The sequence below is a fragment of the Pristiophorus japonicus genome, chromosome 12 (genome assembly GCF_044704955.1).
Source record: "Pristiophorus japonicus isolate sPriJap1 chromosome 12, sPriJap1.hap1, whole genome shotgun sequence".
In the NCBI taxonomy this organism is placed as follows: domain Eukaryota; kingdom Metazoa; phylum Chordata; class Chondrichthyes; family Pristiophoridae; genus Pristiophorus; species Pristiophorus japonicus.
In genome coordinates this window covers 117,435,458-117,445,589 of record NC_091988.1, presented here as the reverse complement: position 1 = coordinate 117,445,589, position 10,132 = coordinate 117,435,458, and positions in this window count along the sequence as shown.

The window sequence follows — 10,132 nt, the reverse complement described above, 5'->3', positions numbered from 1 at the left end:
CTGTGATGTCCCGCACCGTGTCCCTGTGATGTCCCGCACCGTGTCTGTGATGTCCCGCACCGTGTATGTGATGTCCCGCACCGTGTCTGTGATGTCCCGCACCATGTCTGTGATGTCCCGCACCATGTCTGTGATGTCCCGCACCGTGTCACTGTGATGTCCCGCACCGTGTCTGTCATGTCCCGCACCGTGTCGGTGATGTCCCGCACCGTGTCCCTGTGATGTCCCGCACCGTGTCTGTGATGTCCCGCACCGTGTCTGTGATGTCCCGCACCGTGTCCCTGTGATGTCCCACACCGTGTCTGTGATGTCCCGCACCGTGTCTGTGATGTCCCGCACCGTGTCTGTGATGTCCCGCACCGTGTATGTGATGTCCCGCACCGTGTCTGTGATGTCCCGCACCGTGTCTGTGATGTCCCACACCGTGTCCCTGTGATGTCCTGCACCGTGTCTGTGATTTCCCACACCGTGTCCCTGTGATGTCCCGCACCGTGTCTGTGATGTCCCGCACCGTGCCTGTGATGTCCCGCACCATGTCTGTGATGTCCCGCACCGTATCCCTGTGATGTCCCGCACCTTGTATGTGATGTCCCGCACCGTGTCTGTGATGTCCCACACCGTGTCCCTGTGATGTCCCGCACCGTGTCTGTGATGTCCCGCACCATGTCTGTCATGTCCCGCACCATGTCCCTGTGATTTCCCGCACCGTGTCCCTGTAATGTCCCGCACCATGTCCCTGTAATATCCCACTCCGTGTCACTGTAATGTCCCGCAACATGTCCCTGTGATGTCCCGCACCGTGTCCCTGTGACTTCCCGCACTGTGTCTGTGATGTCCCGCATTGTGTCTGTGATGTCCCGCACAATGTCCCTGTGATGGCCCGCACCGTGTCTGTGATGTCCCGCACCGTGTCTGTGATGTCCCGCACCGTGACCCTGTGATGGCCCACACCGTGTCTGTGATGGCCCGCACCGTGTCTGTGATGGCCCGCACCGTGTCTGTGATGTCCCGCACCGTGTCTGTGATGTCCCGCACCGTGTCTGTGATGTCCCGCACCATGTCCCTGTGATGTTCCGCACCGTGTCTGTGATGTCCCGCACTGTGACCCTGTGATGTCCCGCACCGTGTCTGTGATGTCCCGCACCGTGTCTGTGATGTCCCGCACCGTGACCCTGTGATGTCCCGCACCGTGACCCTGTGATGTCCCGCACCGTGTCCCTGTGATGTCCCGCACCGTGACCCTGTGATGTCCCGCACCGTGTCTGTGATGTCCCGCACCGTGTCTGTGATGGCCCGCACCGTGTTTGTGATGTCCCGCACCGTGTCTGTGATGTCCCGCACCGTGTCTGTGATGTCCCGCACCGTGTCCCTGTTATGTCCCGCACCGTGTCTGTGATGTCCCGCACCGTGACCCTGTGATGTCCCGCACCGTGTCTGTGATGTCCCGCACCGTGTGTGTGATGTCCCGCACCGTGTCCCTGTGATGTCCCGCACCGTGTCTGTGATGGCCCGCACCGTGTTTGTGATGTCCCGCACCGTGTCTGTGATGTCCCGCACCGTGTCTGTGATGTCCCGCACCGTGTCCCTGTGATGTCCCGCACCGTGTCTGTGATGTCCCGCACCGTGTCTGTGATGTCCCGCACCGTGTCTGTGATGGCCCGCACCGTGTCTGTGATGGCCCGCACCGTGTCTGTGATGTCCCGCACCGTGTCTGTGATGTCCCGAACCGTTTCCCTGTGATGTCCCGCACCGTGTCCCTGTGATGTCCCGCACCGTGTCCCTGTGATGTCCCGCACCGTGTCCCTGTAATGTCCCGCACCGTGTCCCTGTGATGTCCCACACCGTGTCCCTGTGATGTCCCACACCGTGTCCCTGTGATGTCCCACACCGTGTCTGTGATGTCCCGCACCGTGTCTGTGATGTCCCGCACCGTGTCTGTGATGTCCCGCACCGTGTCCCTGTGATGTCCCGCACAGTGTCTGTGATGTCCCGCACTGTGTCTGTGATGTCCCGCACCGTGTTTGTGATGTCCCACACCGTGTCCCTGTGATGTCCCGCACCGTGTCTGTGATGTCCCACACCGTGTCCCTGTGATGTCCCGCATCGTGTCTGTGATGTCCCGCACCATGTCTGTGATGTCCCGCACCATGTCCCTGTGATTTCCCGCACCCTGTCCCTGTAATGTCCCGCACCATGTCCCTGTGATGTCCCACACCGTGTCCCTGTGATGTCCCACACCGTGTCCCTGTGATGTCCCGCACCGTGTCTGTGATTTCCCGCACCGTATCCCTGTGATGTCCCGCACCGTGTCCCTGTGATGTCCCACACCGTGTCCCTGTGATGTCCCACACTGTGTCCCTGTAATGTCCTGCACCGTGTCCCTGTGATGTCCCACACCGTGTCTGTGATGTCCCGCACCGTGTCTGTGATGTCCCGCACCATGTCTGTGATGTCCCGCACCATGTCCCTGTGATTTCCCGCACCTTGTCCCTGTAATGTCCTGCACCATGTCCCTGTGATGTCCCACACCGTGTCCCTGTAATGTCCCGCACCATGTCCCTGGGATGTCCCACACCGTGTCCCTGTGATGTCCCGCTCCGTGTCCCTGTGAATTCCCGCACTGTGTCTGTGATGTCCCGCACTGTGCCTGTGATGTCCCGCATCATGTCCCTGTGATGTCCCACACCGTGTCCCTGTAATGTCCCGCTCTGTGTCCCTGTGAATTCCCGCACTGTGTCTGTGATGGACCGCACCGTGTCTGTGATGTCCCGCACCATGACCCTGTGATGGCCCGCACCATGTCCCTGTGATGGACCGCACCGTGTCTGTGATGTCCCGCACCATGACCCTGTGATGGCCCGCACCGTGTCTGTGATGGCCCGCACCGTGTCTGTGATGGCCCGCACCGTGTCTGTGATGGCCCGCACCGTGTCTGTGATGGCCCGCACCGTGTCTGTGATGTCCCGCACTGTGACATTGTGATGTCCCGCACCGTGTCTGTGATGTCCCGCACCGTGTCTGTGATGTCCCGCACCGTGACCCTGTGATGTCCCGCACCGTGACCCTGTGATGTCCCGCACCGTGTCCCTGTGATGTCCCGCACCGTGACCCTGTGATGTCCCGCACCGTGTCTGTGATGTCCCGCACCGTGTCTGTGATGGCCCGCACCGTGTTTGTGATGTCCCGCACCGTGTCTGTGATGTCCCGCACCGTGTCTGTGATGTCCCGCACCGTGTCCCTGTGATGTCCCGCACCGTGTCTGTGATGTCCCGCACCGTGTCTGTGATGGCCCGCACCGTGTCTGTGATGCCCCGCACCGTGTCTGTGATGTCCCGCACCGTGTCTGTGATGTCCCGCACCGTGTCCCTGTGATGTCCCGCACCGTGTCCCTGTGATGTCCCGCACCGTGTCCCTGGAATGTCCCACACCGTGTCCCTGTGATGTCCCACACCGTGTCCCTGTGATGTCCCACACCGTGTCCCTGTGATGTCCCACACCGTGTCTGTGATGTCCCGCACCGTGTCTGTGATCGTGTCTGTGATGTCCCGCACCGTGTCTGTGATGTCCCGCACCGTGTCCCTGTGATGTCCCGCACCGTGTCTGTGATGTCCCGCACCGTGTCCCTGTGATGTCCCGCACCGTGTCTGTGATCTCCCGCACTGTGTCTGTGATGTCCCGCACTGTGTCTGTGATGTCCCGCACCGTGTTTGTGATGTCCCACACCGTGTCCCTGTGATGTCCCGCACCGTGTCTGTGATGTCCCGCACCGTGTCTGTGATGTCCCGCACCGTGTCTGTGATGTCCCGCACCGTGTCTGTGATGTCCCGCACTGTGTCCCTGTGATGTCCCGCACTGTATCCCTGTGATGTCCCGCACCGTGTCCCTGTGATGTCCCACACCGTGTCCCTGTGATGTCCCGCACTGTGTCCCTGTAATGTCCTGCACCATGTCCCTGTGATGTCCCACACCGTGTCTGTGATGTCCCGCACCATGTCACTGTGATGTCCCACACCGTGTCCCTGTGATGTCCCGCACTGTGTCCCTGTAATGTCCTGCACCATGTCCCTGTGATGTCCCACACCGTGTCTGTGATGTCCCGCACCGTGTCACTGTGATGTCCCACACCGTGTCTGTCATGTCCCGCACCGTGTCTGTGATGTCCCGCACCGTGTCCCTGTGATGTCCCGCACCGTGTCTGTGATGTCCCGCACCGTGTCTGTGATGTCCCGCACCGTGTCCCTGTGATGTCCCGCACCGTGTCTGTGATGTCCCGCACCGTGTCTGTGATGTCCCGCACCGTGTCTGTGATGTCCCGCACCGTGTCCCTGTGATGTCCCGCACCGTGTCTGTGATGTCCCGCACCGTGTCTGTGAAGTCCCACACCTTGTCGCTGTGATGTCCCGCACCGTGTCTGTGATTTCCCACACCGTGTCCCTGTGATGTCCCGCACCGTGTCTGTGATGTCCCGCACCGTGTCTGTGATGTCCCGCACCGTGTCTGTGATGTCCCGCACCGTGTCTGTGATGTCCCGCACCGTGTCCCTGTGATGTCCCGCACCGTGTCTGTGATGTCCCGCACCGTGTCTGTGATGTCCCGCACCGTGTCTGTGATGTCCCGCACCGTTTCCCTGTGATGTCCCGCACCGTGTCTGTGATGTCCCGCACCATGTCTGTGATGTCCCGCACCATGTCCCTGTGATTTCCCGCACCGTGTCCCTGTAATGTCCCGCACCATGTCCCTGTGATGTCCCACACTGTGTCCCTGTGATGTCCCAGACCGTGTCCCTGTGATGTCCCGCACCGTGTCTGTGATTTCCCGCACCGTATCCCTGTGGTGTCCCGCACCGTGTCCCTGTGATGTCCCACACCGTGTCCCTGTGATGTCCCACACTGTGTCCCTGTAATGTCCTGCACCGTGTCCCTGTGATGTCCCACACCGTGTCTGTGATGTCCCGCACCGTGTCTGTGATGTCCCGCACCATGTCTGTGATGTCCCGCACCATGTCCCTGTGATTTCCCGCACCTTGTCCCTGTAATGTCCCGCACCATGTCCCTGTGATGTCCCACACCGTGTCCCTGTGATGTCCCGCTCCGTGTCCCTGTGAATTCCCGCACTGTGTCTGTGATGTCCCGCACTGTGTCTGTGATGTCCCGCATCATGTCCCTGTGATGTCCCACACCGTGTCCCTGTAATGTCCCGCTCTGTGTCCCTGTGAATTCCCGCACTGTGTCTGTGATGGACCGCACCGTGTCTGTGATGTCCCGCACCATGACCCTGTGATGGCCCGCACCATGTCCCTGTGATGGACCGCACCGTGTCTGTGATGTCCCGCACCATGACCCTGTGATGGCCCGCACCGTGTCTGTGATGGCCCGCACCGTGTCTGTGATGGCCCGCACCGTGTCTGTGATGGCCCGCACCGTGTCTGTGATGTCCCGCACTGTGACCCTGTGATGTCCCGCACCGTGTCTGTGATGTCCCGCACCGTGTCTGTGATGTCCCGCACCGTGACCCTGTGATGTCCCGCACCGTGACCCTGTGATGTCCCGCACCGTGTCCCTGTGATGTCCCGCACCGTGACCCTGTGATGTCCCGCACCGTGTCTGTGATGTCCCGCACCGTGTCTGTGATGGCCCGCACCGTGTTTGTGATGTCCCGCACCGTGTCTGTGATGTCCCGCACCGTGTCTGTGATGTCCCGCACCGTGTCCCTGTGATGTCCCGCACCGCGTCTGTGATGTCCCGCACCGTGTCTGTGATGTCCCGCACCGTGTCCCTGTGATGTCCCGCACCGTGTCTGTGATGTCCCGCACCGTGACCCTGTGATGTCCCGCACCGTGTCTGTGATGTCCCGCACCGTGTGTGTGATGTCCCGCACCGTGTCCCTGTGATGTCCCGCACCGTGTCTGTGATGGCCCGCACCGTGTTTGTGATGTCCCGCACCGTGTCTGTGATGTCCCGCACCGTGTCTGTGATGTCCCGCACCGTGTCCCTGTGATGTCCCGCACCGTGTCTGTGATGTCCCGCACCGTGTCTGTGATGTCCCGCACCGTGTCCCTGTGATGTCCCGCACCGTGTCTGTGATGTCCCGCACCGTGTCTGTGATGTCCCGCACCGTGTCCCTGTGATGTCCCGCACCGTGTCTGTGATGTCCCGCACCGTGTCTGTGATGGCCCGCACCGTGTCTGTGATGGCCCGCACCGTGTCTGTGATGTCCCGCACCGTGTCTGTGATGTCCCGCACCGTGTCCCTGTGATGTCCCGCACCGTGTCCCTGTGATGTCCCGCACCGTGTCTCTGTGATGTCCCACACCGTGTCCCTGTGATGTCCCACACCGTGTCTGTGATGTCCCGCACCGTGTCTGTGATGTCCCGCACCGTGTCTGTGATGTCCCGCACCGTGTCCCTGTGATGTCCCGCACCGTGTCTGTGATGTCCCGCACCGTGTCCCTGTGATGTCCCGCACCGTGTCTGTGATCTCCCGCACCGTGTCTGTGATGTCCCGCACTGTGTCTGTGATGTCCCGCACCGTGTTTGTGATGTCCCACACCGTGTCTGTGATGTCCCGCACCGTGTCTGTGATGTCCCGCACCGTGTCTGTGATGTCCCACACTGTGTCCCTGTGATGTCCCGCACTGTATCCCTGTGATGTCCCGCACCGTGTCCCTGTGATGTCCCACACCGTGTCCCTGTGATGTCCCGCACTGTGTCCCTGTAATGTCCTGCACTGTGTCCCTGTGATGTCCCACACCGTGTCTGTGATGTCCCGCACCATGTCTGTGATGTCCCGCACCGTGTCACTGTGATGTCCCACACCGTGTCTGTCATGTCCCGCACCGTGTCTGTGATGTCCCGCACCGTGTCCCTGTGATGTCCCGCACCGTGTCTGTGATGTCCCGCACCGTGTCTGTGATGTCCCGCACCGTGTCTGTGATGTCCCGCACCGTGTCCCTGTGATGTCCCGCATCGTGTCTGTGATGTCCCGCACCGTGTCTGTGATGTCCCGCACCGTGTCCCTGTGATGTCCCGCACCGTGTCTGTGATGTCCCGCACCGTGTCTGTGAAGTCCCACACCTTGTCGCTGTGATGTCCCGCACCGTGTCTGTGATTTCCCACACCGTGTCCCTGTGATGTCCCGCACCGTGTCTGTGATGTCCCGCACCGTGTCTGTGATGTCCCGCACCATGTCTGTGATGTCCCGCACCATGTCCCTGTGATTTCCCGCACCTTGTCCCTGTAATGTCCTGCACCATGTCCCTGTGATGTCCCACACCGTGTCCCTGTAATGTCCCGCACCATGTCCCTGTGATGTCCCACACCGTGTCCCTGTGATGTCCCGCTCCGTGTCCCTGTGAATTCCCGCACTGTGTCTGTGATGTCCCGCACTGTGTCTGTGATGTCCCGCATCATGTCCCTGTGATGTCCCACACCGTGTCCCTGTAATGTCCCGCTCTGTGTCCCTGTGAATTCCCGCACTGTGTCTGTGATGGACCGCACCGTGTCTGTGATGTCCCGCACCATGACCCTGTGATGGCCCGCACCATGTCCCTGTGATGGACCGCACCGTGTCTGTGATGTCCCGCACCATGACCCTGTGATGGCCCGCACCGTGTCTGTGATGGCCCGCACCGTGTCTGTGATGGCCCGCACCGTGTTTGTGATGTCCCGCACCGTGTCTGTGATGTCCCGCACCGTGTGTGTGATGTCCCGCACCGTGTCTGTGATGTCCCGCACCGTGTCCCTGTGATGTCCCGCACCGTGTCTGTGATGTCCCGCACCGTGTCTGTGATGTCCCGCACCGTGTCCCTGTGATGTCCCGCACCGTGTCTGTGATGTCCCGCACCGTGTCTGTGATGTCCCGCACCGTGTCTGTGATGTCCCGCACCGTGTCCCTGTGATGTCCCGCACCGTGTCTGTGATGTCCCGCACCGTGTCTGTGATGTCCCGCACCGTGTCTGTGATGTCCCGCACCGTGTCCCTGTGATGTCCCGCACCGTGTCCCTGTGATGTCCCGCACCGTGTCCCTGTGATGTCCCACACCGTGTCCCTGTGATGTCCCACACCGTGTCTGTGATGTCCCGCACCGTGTCTGTGATGTCCCGCACCGTGTCTGTGATGTCCCGCACCGTGTCCCTGTGATGTCCCGCACCGTGTCCCTGTGATGTCCCGCACCGTGTCTGTGATGTCCCGCACCGTGTCCCTGTGATGTCCCGCATCGTGTCTGTGATGTCCCGCACCGTGTCTGTGATGTCCCGCACCGTGTCTGTGATGTCCCGCACCGTGTCCCTGTGATGTCCCGCACCGTGTCTGTGATGTCCCGCACCGTGTCTGTGATGTCCCGCACCGTGTCTGTGATGTCCCGCACCGTGTCCCTGTGATGTCCCGCATCGTGTCTGTGATGTCCCGCACCGTGTCTGTGATGTCCCGCACCGTTTCTGTGATGTCCCGCACCGTGTCTGTGATGTCCCGCACCGTGTCTGTGAAGTCCCGCACCGTGTCTGTGATTTCCCACACCGTGTCCCTGTGATGTCCCGCACCGTGTCTGTGATGTCCCGCACCGTGTCTGTGATGTCCCGCACCGTGTCTGTGATGTCCCGCACCGTGTCTGTGATGTCCCGCACCGTGTCTGTGATGTCCCACACTGTGTCCCTGTGATGTCCCGCACTATATCCCTGTGATGTCCCGCACCGTGTCCCTGTGATGTCCCACACCGTGTCCCTGTGATGTCCCGCACTGTGTCCCTGTAATGTCCTGCACCGTGTCCCTGTGATGTCCCACACCGTGTCTGTGATGTCCCGCACCATGTCTGTGATGTCCCGCACCGTGTCACTGTGATGTCCCACACCGTGTCTGTCATGTCCCGCACCGTGTCTGTGATGTCCCGCACCGTGTCCCTGTGATGTCCCGCACCGTGTCTGTGATGTCCCGCACCGTGTCTGTGATGTCCCTCACCGTGTCTGTGATGTCCCGCACCGTGTCTGTGATGTCCCGCACCGTGTCTGTGATGTCCCGCACCGTGTCTGTGATGTCCCGCACCGTGTCTGTGATGTCCCACACTGTGTCCCTGTGATGTCCCGCACTGTATCCCTGTGATGTCCCGCACCGTGTCCCTGTGATGTCCCACACCGTGTCCCTGTGATGTCCCGCACTGTGTCCCTTTAATGTCCTGCACCGTGTCCCTGTGATGTCCCACACCGTGTCTGTGATGTCCCGCACCATGTCTGTGATGTCCCGCACCGTGTCACTGTGATGTCCCACACCGTGTCTGTCATGTCCCGCAACGTGTCTGTGATGTCCCGCACCGTGTCCCTGTGATGTCCCGCACCGTGTCTGTGATGTCCCGCACCGTGTCTGTGATGTCCCGCACCGTGTCTGTGATGTCCCGCACCGTGTCCCTGTGATGTCCCGCATCGTGTCTGTGATGTCCCGCACCGTGTCTGTGATGTCCCGCACCGTTTCTGTGATGTCCCGCACCGTGTCCCTGTGATGTCCCGCACCGTGTCTGTGATGTCCCGCACCGTGTCTGTGAAGTCCCACACCTTGTCGCTGTGATGTCCCGCACCGTGTCTGTGATTTCCCACACCGTGTCCCTGTGATGTCCCGCACCGTGTCTGTGATGTCCCGCACCGTGTCTGTGATGTCCCGCACCGTGTCTGTGATGTCCCACACTGTGTCCCTGTGATGTCCCGCACTGTATCCCTGTGATGTCCCGCACCGTGTCCCTGTGATGTCCCACACCGTGTCCCTGTGATGTCCCGCACTGTGTCCCTGTAATGTCCTGCACCGTGTCCCTGTGATGTCCCACACCGTGTCTGTGATGTCCCGCACCATGTCTGTGATGTCCCGCACCGTGTCACTGTGATGTCCCACACCGTGTCTGTCATGTCCCGCACCGTGTCTGTGATGTCCCGCACCGTGTCCCTGTGATGTCCCGCACCGTGTCTGTGATGTCCCGCACCATGTCTGTGATGTCCCTCACCGTGTCTGTGATGTCCCGCACCGTGTCCCTGTGATGTCCCGCACCGTGTCTGTGATGTCCCGCACCGTGTCTGTGATGTCCCGCACCGTGTCTGTGATGTCCCGCACCGTGTCCCTGTGATGTCCCGCACCGTGTCTGTGATGTCCCGCACCGTG